The sequence below is a fragment of the Eptatretus burgeri genome, chromosome 5 (genome assembly GCF_056783735.1).
Source record: "Eptatretus burgeri isolate ZD-2024b chromosome 5, Ebu_testis_v1, whole genome shotgun sequence".
Classification (NCBI taxonomy): Eukaryota; Metazoa; Chordata; class Myxini; order Myxiniformes; family Myxinidae; genus Eptatretus; species Eptatretus burgeri.
Genome location: NC_140965.1, coordinates 106,764,977 through 106,781,777, shown reverse-complemented (window position 1 = coordinate 106,781,777; position 16,801 = coordinate 106,764,977).

Here is a 16,801-nt window from a genome sequence, read left to right as displayed (position 1 = left end):
AATGTTTATTGAATATTGCAGTTCCCTTCGTGTGCTGCCTTTTGGCTGCTGGTTGCACATTGGTTAGGGACCCAGCTATGCCGCTGATGCAGTGCCCCTATTACTAGTTTACTTGTGCTCATTTTGCCGACCTCAGAAGGATGACAGGCTGAGTCAACCCCATCCATCCATCCATTGGGACCATACCCTGTGCAGAGCATTGATGCTGCCTAAGAAGTCTCCTTGGCTATTGGGCACAATGCTGGACGGGTCACCACTCCAACACAGGATACCATCCTGGATATCAAGGAGGATATCGGACACAGGATCCGACAGTTTGACGTTGCTGAGACAGTAGCACTTCTTGAATTGGTCAAACCATCCCCTGCTCGTTTGGAATGTACTGGGGTCACGCGTACCTGCGTCACTCGTGCTAGCACCACCCGTGCCAGGCAGATGTGCGTAGATATGAATCATCACTTAAAGGCATGTTCTTCTGCGTGTTGTCCTCCAACTACACACTGAGAGCCTTCTGTGTTCTTTCTATGTGGACATCCTAGACATGGGTGACCACTTTGGTGCTTGGTACAGTGCTTGCCACAACACTTTCTTGGATCGCCTTCTCCTTCCGTATATAGCGAATGGTGGATTCATTTATTCCATACAGTCTGTCCAGAGGCCAAAGTATGTCCTCTTGACAGGCAGTCCAGCAGTTCCACTTTGTCGCTCAGGCTCATCACTTTCTTCTGACTCTTGGCAGTGGACACATCTCAGGCACTGGTCTTGCACTTGGGAGTCATGTTTGATCAATCAGTGGAGTGAGAGGCAAAAAAGTCAACGCAGTGGGAAGAGAAGGATGAATGAGACCCAGGATATGCTGCATATAAGTAGTCAAGTGGGAATTCTTGGTAGCTGCGGAAGCGGTGAGGAGTCTGCACATTGTTTGTGGGGGATGTTGGCAGGTGCTAACGTTTTATGCAGCTGGAAATAGATGCGGTGAAGCTTTTTAATGTGTGACTCATAGGGGATAACATTTTACACAGCTGGTGGTAGTTGTGATGAAACATTTTAATTGTGTACCTCGTTAGTGATGACGTGTTCAGCAGCTGGTAAATGGATTCAATTGTGAAACACATGGGTGATAATGTTTTACGCAGCTGGTGGTAGATGCAGTGAAGCTTTATAATTGTGTAACTCACAAAGGGGTGATATCTTCAGCAGCTGATAATAGATGTGGTGGACCTTTTAAATTGTGTGGCTCGAGGGGGATGACGTCTCATGCAGCATCTGGTAGATACTGTGGAGCGTCTTCATAGTGTGAATGGTGGGACATGATGTGCAGCTCGCTTACAACGTGGCTGGTGCAAGATACGTTTTATAACTAACAGCTTATGGAAGATATGTTTTTTGCGCTCGCGACAAACTGTGAAAATGCAAACCACAGGGCCGCTTATATCGAAGCAGGTCATGCATACAGCTCAAGGAGGATATGCTTTTCCATATGGACAGCTATTTCATGCATGGCTGGTGGAACATATGTTTTAGAACTGTGTTATGTGCACGGCTCGTGGAAGATATGTTTTTTTGCGGCGATGAAAGAGTGAAAATGCGGAGCACAGGGCTGAGAATGTAGAAGCAGGTCATGCATGCGGCTCATGCAAGATACACTTTTGCGTACAACTGCTCTTTTCATGGCTGGTGAAAGCAGTGGTGTAGTTTAGGTTTTTGTAGTGAGTATACTGTGATGATCCCCGAATCCCTCCCCGCCTTCGCCACATCTGTGCCGGAGCGATACCCCATAAGCACCACGGTACTAACACATACACTACATGCATCCACACACAATTGAGAGCATTCTACAAGACTGGGTATGTGTTATCAATAAATTATAACAACACAGACTATAACAGCTAATGACATTTATAGCTGGGAAGATTTAAATGCTTTGGACTGATTTTCTACCGTTTAGTGATCCCTAGTGATTTTGCATGGCTGGAGGATACGAATTAAAACAGTATGTACACTTGTCTTCCAAACCATTCATTTATTCATTCACTTGCCATTGCAGTTAAAGACCGAATTGCGGCAAATTTTACAAAGAAAAAAAATATGACACTATATGACACAAGTATTAAAATCATCTTCTATTAAAAAGTCCATAAAAAGGGCACAACATCAATTGCATACAAACATGCAGAGTTTCAAAATATCAATATTAAAAATTCTAGTATTGGGTGCAATATATATAGTCATACATCTATGAAGCCAAGAAGGGATGGATTGTGAAAGTAATATAAATTAAGGTTACAAAAATATTATCATTATATTTGTGATTAGTTCAAAGATAAAATGCCAGTCAGTGATCTTGAAAATCAACGTCTATTCATATTCAAAATAAGGATCAAGAAGAGCATGGGACTATTGCTAAATCGAGTCGCATAATCATCGTGGGGGTGGGGGGAGGTAAGAAGGGGGTGGGTGGGGTAACTAGCCTGGTAGTCTACAAAACTTTCCAAATATGTTTGTACTCAGGCATCTGAGGTGTGCTTTGCCTCCTTGCTTGTGTGGCAGAGCGATGGCTTCTCAACCACGTTGTGACGTACTTCCTTGGCTCAAAAAGACTTACAGAGGGACCATTGATGTTGATCATCATCAAATTACTTACATTGGACAACAGCAATGTGGATCTCTTGTCCGTGCATACATTGTTCATTAGACTGAAACCCCTTTCACACTCAGCCGTGCTGCAAGGGATGGCCTGCATGCATCATATGAGAGGTTTTAGGCTTTCAGGCTCACTGTGTGGGTGCTCAAGGAAATCTCTCATACCATTAACTGCTTGGTCTTCACAAAGATTGAACCACCTGCACAGTCGTTTCACTCGTGACTCACCATACCGTATGCCAGGTGTTGATGGCCAGTTGCTTGTGTCCAGAATGCTGAGATCAAGAAGCATTTCATTTTCAAATGAGAGGCGCTTCTCCATATTGTTGATCAGACTTTGTAGGAATTGCTTTGCATTGATTGCTGTGAGCTTTCCATTTGACTCCAGGGAAACCGATCCAAAATGTCCCGAAGCCTTTGCTTTTAATGCCACCTCCGACATCTCTCCTGGGCAGTCTTTGAATGACGCCAGCAATCGGATGGTGCGCTTCAGAAGCTGTTCTGCTCTCAATAGTGTGATTGAATGGGCCTGGAGTTGCTGAGACAGGCTTGCAAGTTCAGACAGTACATCGTACATGAGTCCAAGGTCACACAGAAATTCCTTGCTTTGCATACGATGTGCCAGACCTCTGTAAGTTTGCCTCTCTTTGCTGTTTCTTGTTTGGTCTCCCGCAGCATTTTCAAAGTGTCTGTTGAGTGCTTCATAAGATCTCCACACAGCCTTAACAGCATGGAAGCTGCTGGCCACCCATCGCGTATTTAAAACTCTGCCAATTTTCTTGACTCGTGATCCCACTTCTAGTGCTGCTTCCAGAAGTTCCCATGAATTTTTATAGGACTGACTGTAGAGATTGTGGATCTTCTCCATGAATACTTTGAAGTGGTTGATTGACTGATCCTCATCCACAGCATCAGATACAGCCAGTTCCAAACGGTGGTTCATGCAGTGCCATGTGAAGAGGTTAGGGTACCTTGCAGTCAACCTGGTTGCCACACCAGAATTATTGCCTAACATGACACTGGCTCCATCAGAAACAAATGAGATCCAGTTCGTTTGAAGCCACTCGTCACTGAAGCCTGCAGCATCCAAACAGCTCAATAGGGCTTCCTCTATACCCTCTGCCTTTTGGCTTTCCAGCTCAACCAGCTCCAGAAACACAAATTCAGGAGTAGCTCCATCTATAGAGGCTTTCACATTGGCAGTCATGGCAGATTTGTGGCTGAGAGATGTAGCCTCGTCAACGAGAACAGACAACTTGCTTGAAGAAGACACAATGCTGTTAACAATTTTCTTCTGCATCTCTTTTGCTGTGTTCTACGATTTTTGTGGAACTGTACCTTGGGTGCAGACTAGTGCCCATGCTGACACCATTTTTTCCCTGAAGCTCAATGAGATCGTCATGGTCAGTGAAAGGTCGGTTCAGCTTAGCAAGGTAGTATGCTGTCCTGAATACAGCATCTGTCTCAGCGAACACAGTCTCTGACACAGCTCTCACCACATTTCCAAGTAAATCCTGTCCACCCTTTTCAGTGAGCTCCTGAGCTATTCCATGTGCCCTGGACATGTGATGTCGTCAAATCTTGTTCCTCAAGGAGGCCAGGGCTGTTTGTCTGTTTCTGTTTGAGCCGGAGGACTGGATCTTAAAGGAAACCCACTCCTCAAATATGGACACTCTTTTTTCTGTGTAGACGCCAGTTGATTTTGTAGTGCTATTTTTCCCAGTTCGAAATGCAAGCCGTGGCTAAACTGCGAAACATAAGCCGTTTTTAATCGGATTTTCGAGGTAATCTCATTACCACCCTTTAGATACTGATAAATCCGAAAACAGATTGAAATTTTTTCGTTCCCTTCGATGGCGAGGCGCCGAAATGTACGCGGCCCGCCAACAATCGTTTTTTACTGTAATTTAATCATTACAAGTCCGACAACAGAATGATACCCCTCGTTTCGTAGGTCTATACCTCATCTACCTCCAAGTACCGATGAAAAAATTATTTACATTAACCGCCGCTCAAGGGAATTAATCAGCGCATTTTATTTCCTGTTCTCAAAGTACCCAAAGCTGCTTTAGTCGCCAAAATACCAAAAATCCTCCGATTTTCACCTGGTTTTATATGTTGGGATTCAGCTGATGGCTATCGGCTGCGAAATCTGAAAACAGAATTCCAAAATATCTTTCCGTTCGTTCGTGAGAGCCGGTAGAGTGAAACTGCATCACAGCCGTAAGGCCTAACGTTAATCGAATAGGCCAGCGGCGCGAAGTCCTTTATTCGCTCATAACTCAACAACACAAAGTCACACAAATTCAACACACACATCATCGTGCAGGTAATAACGTCAGGCATCCGGCGATATCAGTTATAAAGGTGAAAGAAGCCATTTTTGTCGCGACAGGGGCCCCGAACCGTTGCGGCCTACAACTTCCTAGGCGTGACGCTCCGGGACGCGAAGCCGCAATTTCTTTAAGCACTCATAAAATGACGATACAAATTCCCAAAACGTCCAAAAATACCTCAAAATGTTCACGTAGTTTTCTGTCCTCCCTGAGCTTGTCGAGAAACAGCGGTCGCAGACAAACAGACAGACACACAAACACACACACAGATTGCTGGAATTGTAGAGAGATTAACTCATTTGGATGCGACTTTCACTTACCAGGTGTAGCGTTAGCATCAGGCTGCTCCTTTTCTGTAGTTTCTGTAGTGCCATCCGAAGCGGCAGTAACTTCAGGGCCAGGCTGACGAAAACACTCAAAGAGTGTAGTTTGCTTTCTTTTTATAATGTTAGCTCATTAAAAACTTGCAACGCTAGCTCCTGTCAAACAAGTGTTCATCGTTGGTAGGTGCATGAGCGTGAGGTCAGGTCTAGGTCACATGTCACAGCCAGTGAGCCACCGCATTTCACGCTTTGTAACAGCACCGCACTGGATTGGGGGTGAATTTTATGAATGGAGATGAATGAAGTAGATGGCTTCCCCTTCAAGGCTTATTTTATTGCAGTTATACTCTACCCGGTATGTGGGAACAAAATCAATGAACTGAAAGTTCTGTCACAAAACTATATCGTTACGAATCCTTGCACAGTTTTAAGTGGGTATACGGAAATCCTGGAGCTTTCTTAGTGGGTATAAAGCGTATACCTGCGTATCACGTAGACTACACCACTGGGTGAAAGGTATGTTTTATAACCGTGTTATGTGCGAAGCTCGTGGAAGTTGTCGCATTTTACAATTCACGAATACAAGGGGTTTGTGAAAAGCTGGGTCAGACAGTCCTCACATATCGATACAGATAGATGACAGAAGTAAATAGACAAGGTGATTTTTAAAGAATATATTTCTTGAACATTTGAAGTATATTTGATCCATTTTAATACATACACGAGTATTTGGTAGACTTGCCATTTGCTGATTTCAATGCTTTTACTCTTTCAGGCAAAGAATTAATGAGTTCTGAAATTTTCTCTTGTGGGATTTCTGCCCAGGCTTCACACAAACAGGTTCACAATTATGCGCATGATGTTGGTTTCCTGGACGTTTTCCACACAGGTCGATCTAATATGGCCCAGAGGTGTTCAATGGGATTCATCTCAGGAGACTGACTTGGCCATGGATGTCGAATGATCCCATTTCTCTCCTGCCATTCTTTGGTCTTTTTTGGAGTGTGGCATGGAGCTCCATCTTCCATGAACACAGTGTTATGTTTGACCATCTGACCAGTGGAGAAGACAGGGAGATGTCCATCCTCAAGGATATAAATGTGTCATGTAGTTGATGTTGCCAAAACACTCCACAAGCTCTGACCGACCAGCGCTCCAGATTGCTCCCCACACCATCACTGAAAAACCACCATGTTTGACAGTTAGCTGCAATCGGTTCAAAGAAAACTCTTGACTGTAAGTCTCCAGACCCATACGCGCCCACTGTAAGAAAATTTCGTAAATTGGGACTCGTCTGAAAAAACTACAGTTTGCCAAAACTCCAAGCGTCTCTTGGCCGTCTCATCAGCCCACTTCTTTCTCCTTTGAATGTTGGCTGGTCTAAGAAGAGGTTTTCTCCGAGCTGCTTTCCTACAGTAGCCCAGTTAATGAAGGTACCGCACGGCAGTTCTTGAGCTAACCTGGACCTCCTCTGCAACATCTGCTGCCTTGAAACTGGGAGTTTTCTCAGTGAATCGCTTGACAGCTCAAAGGCACCTTTCTGAGGTCCCAGATCAACCAGAACAGGAAGCTGTGGATTTCTTGCCTTCGCTGGTGAATAGAACAATCACCCAATTGACCAAAGAAAGCGGAATGCCAAGGTTCTGAGATATCTGATGCTGGCTAACTCCACCTTCTGAATGGCCAACAATTCGTCCTCTTTGAAAACCGGAATGTTTGTGTGCTCCCTGGGTTAGAGGCATAGTTAATTGCCATACAAGGCCCAGTAACTCCTTTCTGCAAAGAAAACGTCTAATATTAGTACAAATCACTGAGTAAAGCTGTGTTATACAGATGAAATGAAGAGATTTAAGGTGTCTATTTACTTCTGTCATACTATGAGCCAGGTGTGGCTCAGTGGTTAAGGCAATGGCTTGGGATCCTTGTGGTTCTGAGTTCGAGTCCCGCTGGCCACTGAGTTAGCAATAGGGGGGTTGTCTCAGCCTGTCATCCTTCCGAAGGTCGGCGAAATGAGCACCGGTATACTGGGAATTATCCCTGTGGTGTCGAAGGCGACAAAAGAGTTGGCATCAGGAAGGGCATCCAGCCATAAAAAAACATTGCCACAAGAAAGGGTACCATGATTGGAGCCCACAAAAAAGCTGACCCCTGCTGAGGGGTAAAGGCTTTCAAATGGTGTGATGATTTACTTCTGTCATTCTGTGCAGTGTGAGTTTGTCAGTGTGTGTGTGTCTCCTTCATCACTCCGAAACTATAAAACCTAGCAGCCTGAAGCTTTGCATGCATTCTAAGAAAATTCCAAGGAAGTGCAAGAGTGATAAATTGGGTGTTTGGGTTAATTAAAACACCCCTTGTGAAGATAATTAATGGCCTTATTTAATTATTTCCTTCAACAGGCGATGCTCAGCCACCTCACTGTCTGGGGTGTTAAGGCGTTTCCTGGGTAACCTCGTTGGGGTCTGAAGCCGCCATGATTTTTGTCATGGATGTACGCTCCAGACTTGAAAGTATCAGCAGATCCAACTCCCCCAAAAAGTGTTGATTCCACCAATTCTGACATTGCATGGGTGTTTCTGGGAGCATAGTTGTATCGTTTGCACTTGGTAATCACTTGCCAAGCCAGGAGTTCCGTTGGAGTGCTTGAGTACTTCAGCCACTTACCGAGCTGTACAGTAGTACAGTTTGTGTCCTCATCGGGATGTGCAGTCGACAGTTACTACAAGGTAGATGTACGTATACAGCACACACGAACGTGGTACAAATGGGTAGATTTGGATCTGTACGGACTCTCCACTGGTGTGTGGACATCCCATGCCTGTTGCGAGTGCCATGGTGGCAAGGTTTCATCCCGTATCTTATGGAAGTTCAATGAGGTTTTTCTTTGTGCTCTTGCCTGCTTCAAAAGCATTTAGTTATCAGATTTGCTTTACAAAGGTTGTATGTTTCTCTTTGTGAGTTTAAAAGTAAAATATATTTGATAACGCTTGATTTATGAGCCCTTTGCAGAATTAACGTGTTTTCTAAACTACAGAGCCAATTTTTTCCATCCATCACACGCAACTGTATAAAAACAATGTTTGTGAACATCTCCCTGAAACATCTACATAAATGTAACGTTGTTTTTCGGTGAAAGATACCCAAGGTTTCTGGGTTGGATACAGTACATACTGTTGTTGGTAATCACAATGACTCCAACATGCCGATTCCCCCAAAAAATGGCAGATCCAACTGTGTGTGTGTGTGTGTGTGTGTGTGTGTGTGTGTGTGTGTGTGTGTGTGTGTGTGTGTGTGTCTGTGTGTGTGTGTGTGTGTGTCTGTGTGTGTGTGTGTCTGTGTGTGTGTCTGTGTCTGTGTCTGTGTCTGTGTGTGTGTCTGTTGTGTGTGTCTGTTGTGTGTGTCTGTGTGTGTGTCTGTGTGTGTGTCTGTGTGTGTGTGTCTGTGTGTGTGTCTGTGTGTGTGTCTGTGTCTGTGTCTGTGTCTGTGTCTGTGTCTGTGTCTGTGTCTGTGTCTGTGTCTGTGTCTGTGTCTGTGTCTGTGTCTGTGTCTGTGTCTGTGTCTGTGTCTGTGTCTGTGTCGTTGATTGTTATCTATATATGCGAGTTTCAGAATGTGGAATGGACAGAATGTGGAATGGAGTCCTCCCAGGACAGGCTCAAAGCATCCACCTTCATTTTGGTAAGGGGTCATGATTCATGGACTAAGCTGGGAAGTTTTCTGTTCTCAAAGTTTTGTGCCGAGGGCTCTCTTCAGGATCGTTGCTGAGCCACAAGCAGCTTCCAAATGTACTGTAGTTTGTTTGTTATAATATTCCCAAGGATGGATTTTAGCTCACCTGTAAAGTAGTTCCAGGCATCTTATGGGATGGCGCGTTGTCTGACCGTCCATCCACAAGTACTTGCAACTTCTTCTCAGAAACTACACACATGATTACAATGAAATTTGACCACAACATTCATCACTCGGGTTGACATAAAAAAGGGGTCTGAGGGGGTCTACAGAGGGAGTTTTACGGGTTGGGGGGGGAGTGGGTTACCTCCCCAAGAGGTATTTGCTTTCTTCTCAAACAATACACACAATTCTGATAAATCTTCACGACAACCTTCATCACCCATGACGTACCAAAGCTTGTTCATGATATTACAAAATTCTGCTCGAAAGGAATTTAAGGGGGGTTGCCCCCAAAAATATGTATTCTCTTTCTTCTCCAAAACTACACATACAATTCCGATGAAACTTGAATACCACCTTCACCACCAAGAATGTACCACAGTTTGTTCACGACAGGAAAAAAAATGGAGTCGATGGGGTTCTACCAGAGTGGGGGGGGGGGGGGTTGCTCCCCAAAATATGTATTTGCTTTCTTTTCTGAAGCCACACACACAATTTCTATGAAACTTGAACACAACCTTTATCACCCGTGAAGGACCAACGTTTGTTCATGGCATTAAAAAAAAAAAACAAATCCATAGGTATTTACCTTCTCCATTATATATTTTGTGGGTCATCCATGTCTACCAGTGGTTGCCTGGTTATCTTATCCAGCCACTCGCAGGCGAGCGCCCAGGGGGTATTTCCCGTCAGTTTAATATCTCTGTGAGGTTATTTGTCATCATTGCTGTCGGTCCAGCTATCACTGGTACAACTTTGGCATTCTTCAGCTCCCAGGATCTTCTCACTTAATTCTTGAGGTCTTGGTGTTTGGTCATTTTTTTGATTTCTGCATTGTTTAGTCCAAAATCACTGGTATTAACACCTCAATCAGCAATGCCTTCTTCTCTTTTTTTCTGTACCGAAGTATATGAGGTGTGTTCAAAAAGTATCTGACCTTTGTTCATAAAAAATACTCGTATCCAGATACAACAAACTTACACTAATCTCCTTCAAAATAGTCCCCTTGGGCTGCCACACACTTCTCCCAACGGTTCTGCCACTGTTGGAAGCAGCGTGGAACGCCTCTTTTGGGATGGTGCGCAGCTGGTCCGTTGCATTCTGCATGATGTCTTCTCTGGACTGAAATCTGGTCCCTTTCAGGGGCATTTTCAGCTTGGGGAAAAGGCAGAAGTCACACGGAGCCATGTCGGGAGAGGAGGGAGCATGACGAAGCACAGGTGTGTTGTGTTTGGCCAGGAAACTCTGTATCAAATGTGAAGAATGGGCGGGTGCGTTATCGTGCTGGAGCTGCCAATTGACCGCTGCCCACAGGTCCAGCCGTTTGCATCGCACAGCGTCACGAAGGCGACGCAGTACCTCTTGGTCGTACTCTTTGGTGATGGTTGTGCTCTGTGGTGCGTACTCGTGATGAACCACGCCACTGGAGTCAAAGAAGATGGTCAGCATGACTTTGACATTGCTGCGGACCTTCCTTGCTTTTTTTGGCCTCGGGGATGTTGGATGCTTCCATTGTGATGACTGGAACTTGGTTTCTGGGTCGTACCCATAAACCCAGGTCTCATCGCCAGTGATCACTGTGTTGAAGAAGTTGGAATCGCTGGTCACAGTCTCCAGCATGTCCTGTGCGATCTCCAAACAGAATTGCTTTTGCTGGATCGTTAGCAGCTTTGGCACAAACTTCGCTGAGATTCTCCTTAAGCCCAAATCCTCAGTCACAATGGAATGAACGGATCCATTGCTGACGCCCGCCTCATCTGCAAGTTCTCTGATCATGATTCGACGATCCTGCATCAGCAGGGTCCTCACTTGGTCAATGATGATCTCATTTCGGGATGTTGAGGGCCTACAAGAACATGCTTCACTTTCCACTGATGTACGACCATCTTTGAAGCGGTTGTACCACTCTTTTTTCTGTGTGGTGCCCATTGCTTCGTTCCTGAAGGCCTGTTGAATCTTGCGGATCATTTCCACTTGGGAATCGCCAAGCTTTACACAAAATTTGATGCAGTAGCATTGTTAAAGTTTTTCCGCAATTTTGTCAAAAACGAAAATCCGACGGCGCTCACTTTCACTTCCTCACTCATCGGCGGTCTGTCGGTGACTGACAGCTTCTGCAGGCAGGAAAATATTCATGCATACGAATTAGGATCGCCTACATACGTTCACCAAACCACGCCTCCCGAGCTTAATTTGTTTACGCACAAAAAATTAAGGTTGGATACTTTTTTAACACACCTCGTATGCGGTCACAACGCTTTGTTTTTGATGTTCACGCTCAATGGGATCATTAGTTCGTATGTGAGCGGTAGGTACTTACATGTTTTCAGTGAAAACTTTTGGTTCATGTTCCAAAAAATTTTCTGGAATTAGTATATCAAAGTTTTTACAGATGTGCTAGCGGATTACTTCACAAACTCTATTGTGTCGTTGTGTGTACAGCTGTTCTGACGTGAGTTTGTTTTTGTGTGTGTTCAGTCATTAAGCATAACATATTGTTGTGGTTGACGAAATTCGCAAACCACCATTCAGGTCCCTTAGGTGAGATATCTCTGTAAGTATATGTGTAGTTAGGCCCAAACCCGTTGTTTAGAGGGAATAAATGTCATTCATGCGGGCTGCGACCCTTTTAGATAGCCGTTTTTCTTTTACTATCTTTATTTTGGACCAGCCGCCATTACTACCATTGCTACCACCACCAACCACGTCTCAACAGCCATCACACAACAACCACCAACCGCAACGCCGCTTCACAACAACAGCCACGACCTTTACTGTCACAACTCGCCCTCGCAACCATCGCATCACCGTCATTCCCGTGCCGCTTGTGGGCACCGATACTGGACTCGTGCAGGGCGCGCACCGAGCAGCGGGTGCAGAAACACCACAGCCTTTCCGAAGAAAACGGATCAAAAACGACTCACGCCCACTTCTGTTCCGTCCTGTTGGTGAGCGTGGGGCGATTTGGCCCCGCCTCCTGGTGCGTCGGAGTGTGGTCGCTATATGCAGATTCGCGGATCAAAAAGCATTCACGCCCACTTTTCTTCTGTCCAATGGGGAGCCAGCCAGAGGTAAAGGGTCGAAGGTGAAAGAGCGAAGCCACGGGGGGCTATAAAGGGCCGCGTTCGCTCGTAGTTGAGTCAGTGAAGTTGAGTTCGGAGTTGAGTTGGGAAGAGCCAGTCAAGAGAGGAGTCGGAGAAGGCAGTTGGACGGAGCTGTGGAGAGTTGGAGAGGTGGCGGCGGCGAAGGCAGTCGAGGGGGTGCTCGTGTCAGAGTCGGGGAGCTGCGGAGAGGAGAGGCCGGTAACGCGACCGAGGTCGTGGCGGAGACGCTCGTCGCGGGACCCGAGCCAGGGAGATATCCTCCTTCCCCCGAGCATCAACAACCCCCTCCTGTTTCCCCCCGCGCTGAGATAGTGCGAGAAGGGGGCCCCGTTCCCACCCCATTCCAGACACTGTCCGCGAGGCCCGTGGAGTCGGGGCGCCATCACCATTTTGCGGCTCATCAGACGGGTAGGCCCGACGCGGTCTCGGCCCCAGGCCCGTCTGCCCCCATCATCCTTGAGGGTGGTCCTTTTCTTTTGCTTTGAGTATATGTGTTGTCGGCGCCGTCTGTGAAGTAAAACTGTATAAGTGTTGCCGTGTGCTCGGTAGTCGGTGGTATATCTGCATTGTGTTTTGCTTTTACATTTGCTTTTTGTGTATTATTGTGTTTCTTCTTCTTTTACATTTGCTTTTGGTGTATAATTGTATATGTGTGCTTTCCGTTTGCCGCGAAATAAATGTGCTTTATGTTGAACTGTTTTCCCGTTTCGCTTCGTCTTTTCCTTTATTGAATCTCCATCTTACTTCACGTAAAGGGTTGGTCGTGGGCAAAAACGCCCGATAATTAATCGAACCGTCCAGGTTGACGATAACACCGCTCGGTTATCCCGATAGTACGGAACGGGTCGCTTAAAGTGGCCCGTGTCCGAAGTCGACCTGCGGCGAGGTGCGATCGCCCGGTCTACCCTCCGTGTGGGTACTTAGGTAGGTCGAATTTGGCGAGCAACCCTATCCCATGCGGGCGGCCGATTGGCACGATCGTGGTGAGGCCGAAAGGGCCCACCCGTGACTAGTTCCCGGCGTTAGTCCGAGAGGGTCACGACGGGATTGTCCGTCCGGTGGGCGACGTGCCGCGATTCGAGTTACGTGGCCGTCCACACGCCGGCGGGCGCGAATCCGCAACAATATCATTATCTTTACTCACCCCACCTCCGCCCCTCACCTTTCTCTCTTCTTTTTTTTCCTCTCTCTCTCTCTCTCTCTCTCTCTCTCTCTCTCTCTCTCTCTCTCTCTCTCTCTCTCTCTCTCTCTCTCTCTCTCTCTCTCCCTCTCTCTCTCCCTCCTCGCATCCCTCCCTCCCATGCTAGAGCAATGTTTTGTGAGGCATAGCTCTCCCCACCTCCTCCCCCCCTTCCTTGCTCTTCCCCCTTCCAAGCTTCCCCCCTCCTGCCTCCTCTCTCTCTCACATCCCTCTCTCCTCTCTTTCTCTCTTTCCATTCCCTCCCTCCTCTCTCAACCCCCCAACTTAATACCCCTGTCAGTGAAGCGACAGGTTGTATTTGCTGGTATATTAATGTATAAAACTCTTTCTAACCACTGACTCACATTAAAGACCGGTGCCTTCTGGTTGATGTAGAAAGCTGAAATTGTGTGTGCCGATGGACATCAAAGCCAGTACACCAGGAAAAAAAATCACAGAATCGGACAACATCCATAAATGAAAATATAAATAAATGGGAAAAAGAACAAAAATGCAGGTGAGCGACCTGAGACAATGGGTAAATACAGTTTGTATGCTTACAGAATGTGCAAGCACATCCCAGTTTGTATATGTAATATATAATGCTCTTTCTAACCATTGATTCACTGAATGATAAAAAAAAAGATCAGTACGTTCCATGTGATGTCGAAAGCTGAAATTTTGCGTGCCAATGGATATCGAAGCCAATACACCAGGAAAAACATCACAGAACCATGGGAAAGCTTCCGTAAATGAAAATATAAATAAATGAAAAATAAAAAAATGCAAAAAATAAATGAAAAATCAAATGCGTGTGAGCAAACCCAGACATTGGGAAAACACGGCTCGTATGCTTACACGTGTAAGCACACCCCGCTCTAATATATATTATATACACATAGTCCTCATTAACACTGATAATGCTCTCAAAGGATTCTGTGTGCAGTTCATTGTAATATTGAGCTGAGTTCACCCTTCTCACATTTGCAATGATTGAACCGTCTCCGGTAGTTCGTAAACATGTAGGACAAGCTACCGCAGAGCTGGGCAAACCGTGGGCTGCATGACTCACCATTGATGGGGTTTCTTTGTGCGTGCAAGCGTTGCCCCTCACCCTGTCGTTTCAAAAAAAAATTTCTCATTTCTGAATCAAGCCTCAGTTTCAGTTGGAAGGGCTGAAAAGGCAAGCGGTAAACATCCACCAATGCAGGCGGTCCAAAACCTAGGTGGTCATGGTGAGTCGTAGACCACAAAACACACCCGTGGTTTGTGCCGAAGAGCATCTAACTTGTGGTTCATTGCAACAAACTGCCTGCTTTACTTGCACCCGCTGAGAAACTGCGTGACCCCGAAGGGATCTGTTTACAGCCTAATTTCATGCTACCGCGCTATGTTGCCTGAACTTTTTTGGAGAGATTCTTGCGAAAGGGCTACACAAAATAAACGAGGCGCCTGCAACGCCACGCCACAAAGGGAGTTGTGCGGAGTCCAGACTCGCAATTGAGACGGAGGGATCATTAACCTCGATGATCGGGTCAGCGTTTATTTTTCCGGAAAGCGTTAAAGGGTAAAACAGTCGCTTCAGAAAACGGGAGAACTTGTTGATTTGAATGATAGGATGGTTTTCATCCTACCACCTCCCCCAAAATGTTTCATTATTACTATTTTAATGTTACATTATTTGTTATACGTCACCAATTATTGTTCACCACACTTTACTACAGCACCTGAAAATGATTATTTTGCCATTATTTTCTCAAAAATACTTGTGCAAATCAGAAAATATGTTTTAGAACAAGCAAGTATAAGCTGTCGCTTTGTTGACGGGAGTATTAAGGGGGAGGGAGAAAGAGGGAGGGTGGGACAGAGGAAGGAAGGGAGGGAAAGAGAGGAGGGTGGTGAAGGAAAGCGAGGAATGAGGAGAGGGAGAGAGGAGGGAGGGAGGGAAAGAGAGGAGCGAGGGGAGGGAAAGAGAGGAGGGAGGGGAGAGTGAGGAGGGAGAGAGCAGAGGGGAGATTATGGATTGGAGGGAGAGAAGGGAGAGAGGAAGGGTAGGGGAGTGAGGAGGTGGGTGCAAGGAGGGGTGAGTGGGGAAGGGGAGAAGAGTGAAGAAGGGGGGGGGACGCCTCGCCAAATGTCACTGTACACTATGGGACGATGGGGGAGAGAAGAGGAGGGAAGTGTGCAGGAGCGGGGGCTTGGGAGGAGGTAAGCATGAGGGGAGGGGGTTCTGGACTTGCGTTTGGTCGGTGGAAATGGGGAGGAAGGGTTCTCGACTTGCGTTTGGTTGTGAAACTTGTGGAGAAGGGAGGGGGGTGGGGAAGGTGGTATAGGATTGAATGAAATGAGGTGGGTCAAAACAGCACGTCAATACAGCATGTGAAGACCACCCAGAGATGTCCATGGGGATGGAGAGGGAAGGGGGTTTGGAGGAGGGGAAGGGAAGGCAGCATGAAGAGAAGGGAAGGGAAGGCACCATGAGGGGAGGGGGAGATAAGGGCGATAAAATACGTCCAAACAACAACTGTTTAATTTAAATGCCAGGTTCAATATAAAACCAGATAGGGCATTGAACCAATGCTGTCTTAGGAAGGTAGCATAAGAAGGGAAGGCATCATGAGGGGAAGGGAATGTAGTGTGAGGGGAAGGGAAAGCATCATTCATGAGGGGAAGGGAATGCAGTGTGAGGGGAAGGGAAGGCAGCATGAGTGGAAGGAAAGGCAGCATGAGTGGAAGAAAAGGCAGCATGAGTGGAAGGGAAGGCAGCATGAGTGGAAGGGAAGGCAGCATGAGTGGAAGGGAAGGTGGCATGAGGGAAGGGAAGGTGGCGTAAGGGGAAGGGAAGGTGGTGTGAGGGGAAGGGAAGGCAGAGTGATGGGAAAGGAAGGTGGCATAAGGGGAAGAGAAGGTGGCGTAAGGGGAAGGGAAGGTGGCATAAGGGGAAGGGAAGGCGGCGTGAGGAATGGGGAAGGGAAGGCAATGTGAGGGGAGGGGAAGCCAAAGGTGATAAAAAAAACACCCAAACAGCAACATTTTCTTTTTAACCACGGGGTTCTATATAAAACTGGGTGGGGCATTTGGAACACATGCTATTTGCCTGGAAAGTGCATGTCTGCCTACCTGCCTGCATGCATGCATACTCGCACATGCAGAGACCTTTGCACCCCACCTCTGCTCATTCCAAATCAGATTTGTACATGCTACACTGTGGGGAAGCTGTTTTAAATTCAAAACTAGAGGGATGGGAGAGAGAGGGAGAGGGATGGGAGAGAGAGCAGGAGAAGGGAGGGAGAGGGGTGGGAGAGAGAGGGAGAGGGGTGGGAGAGA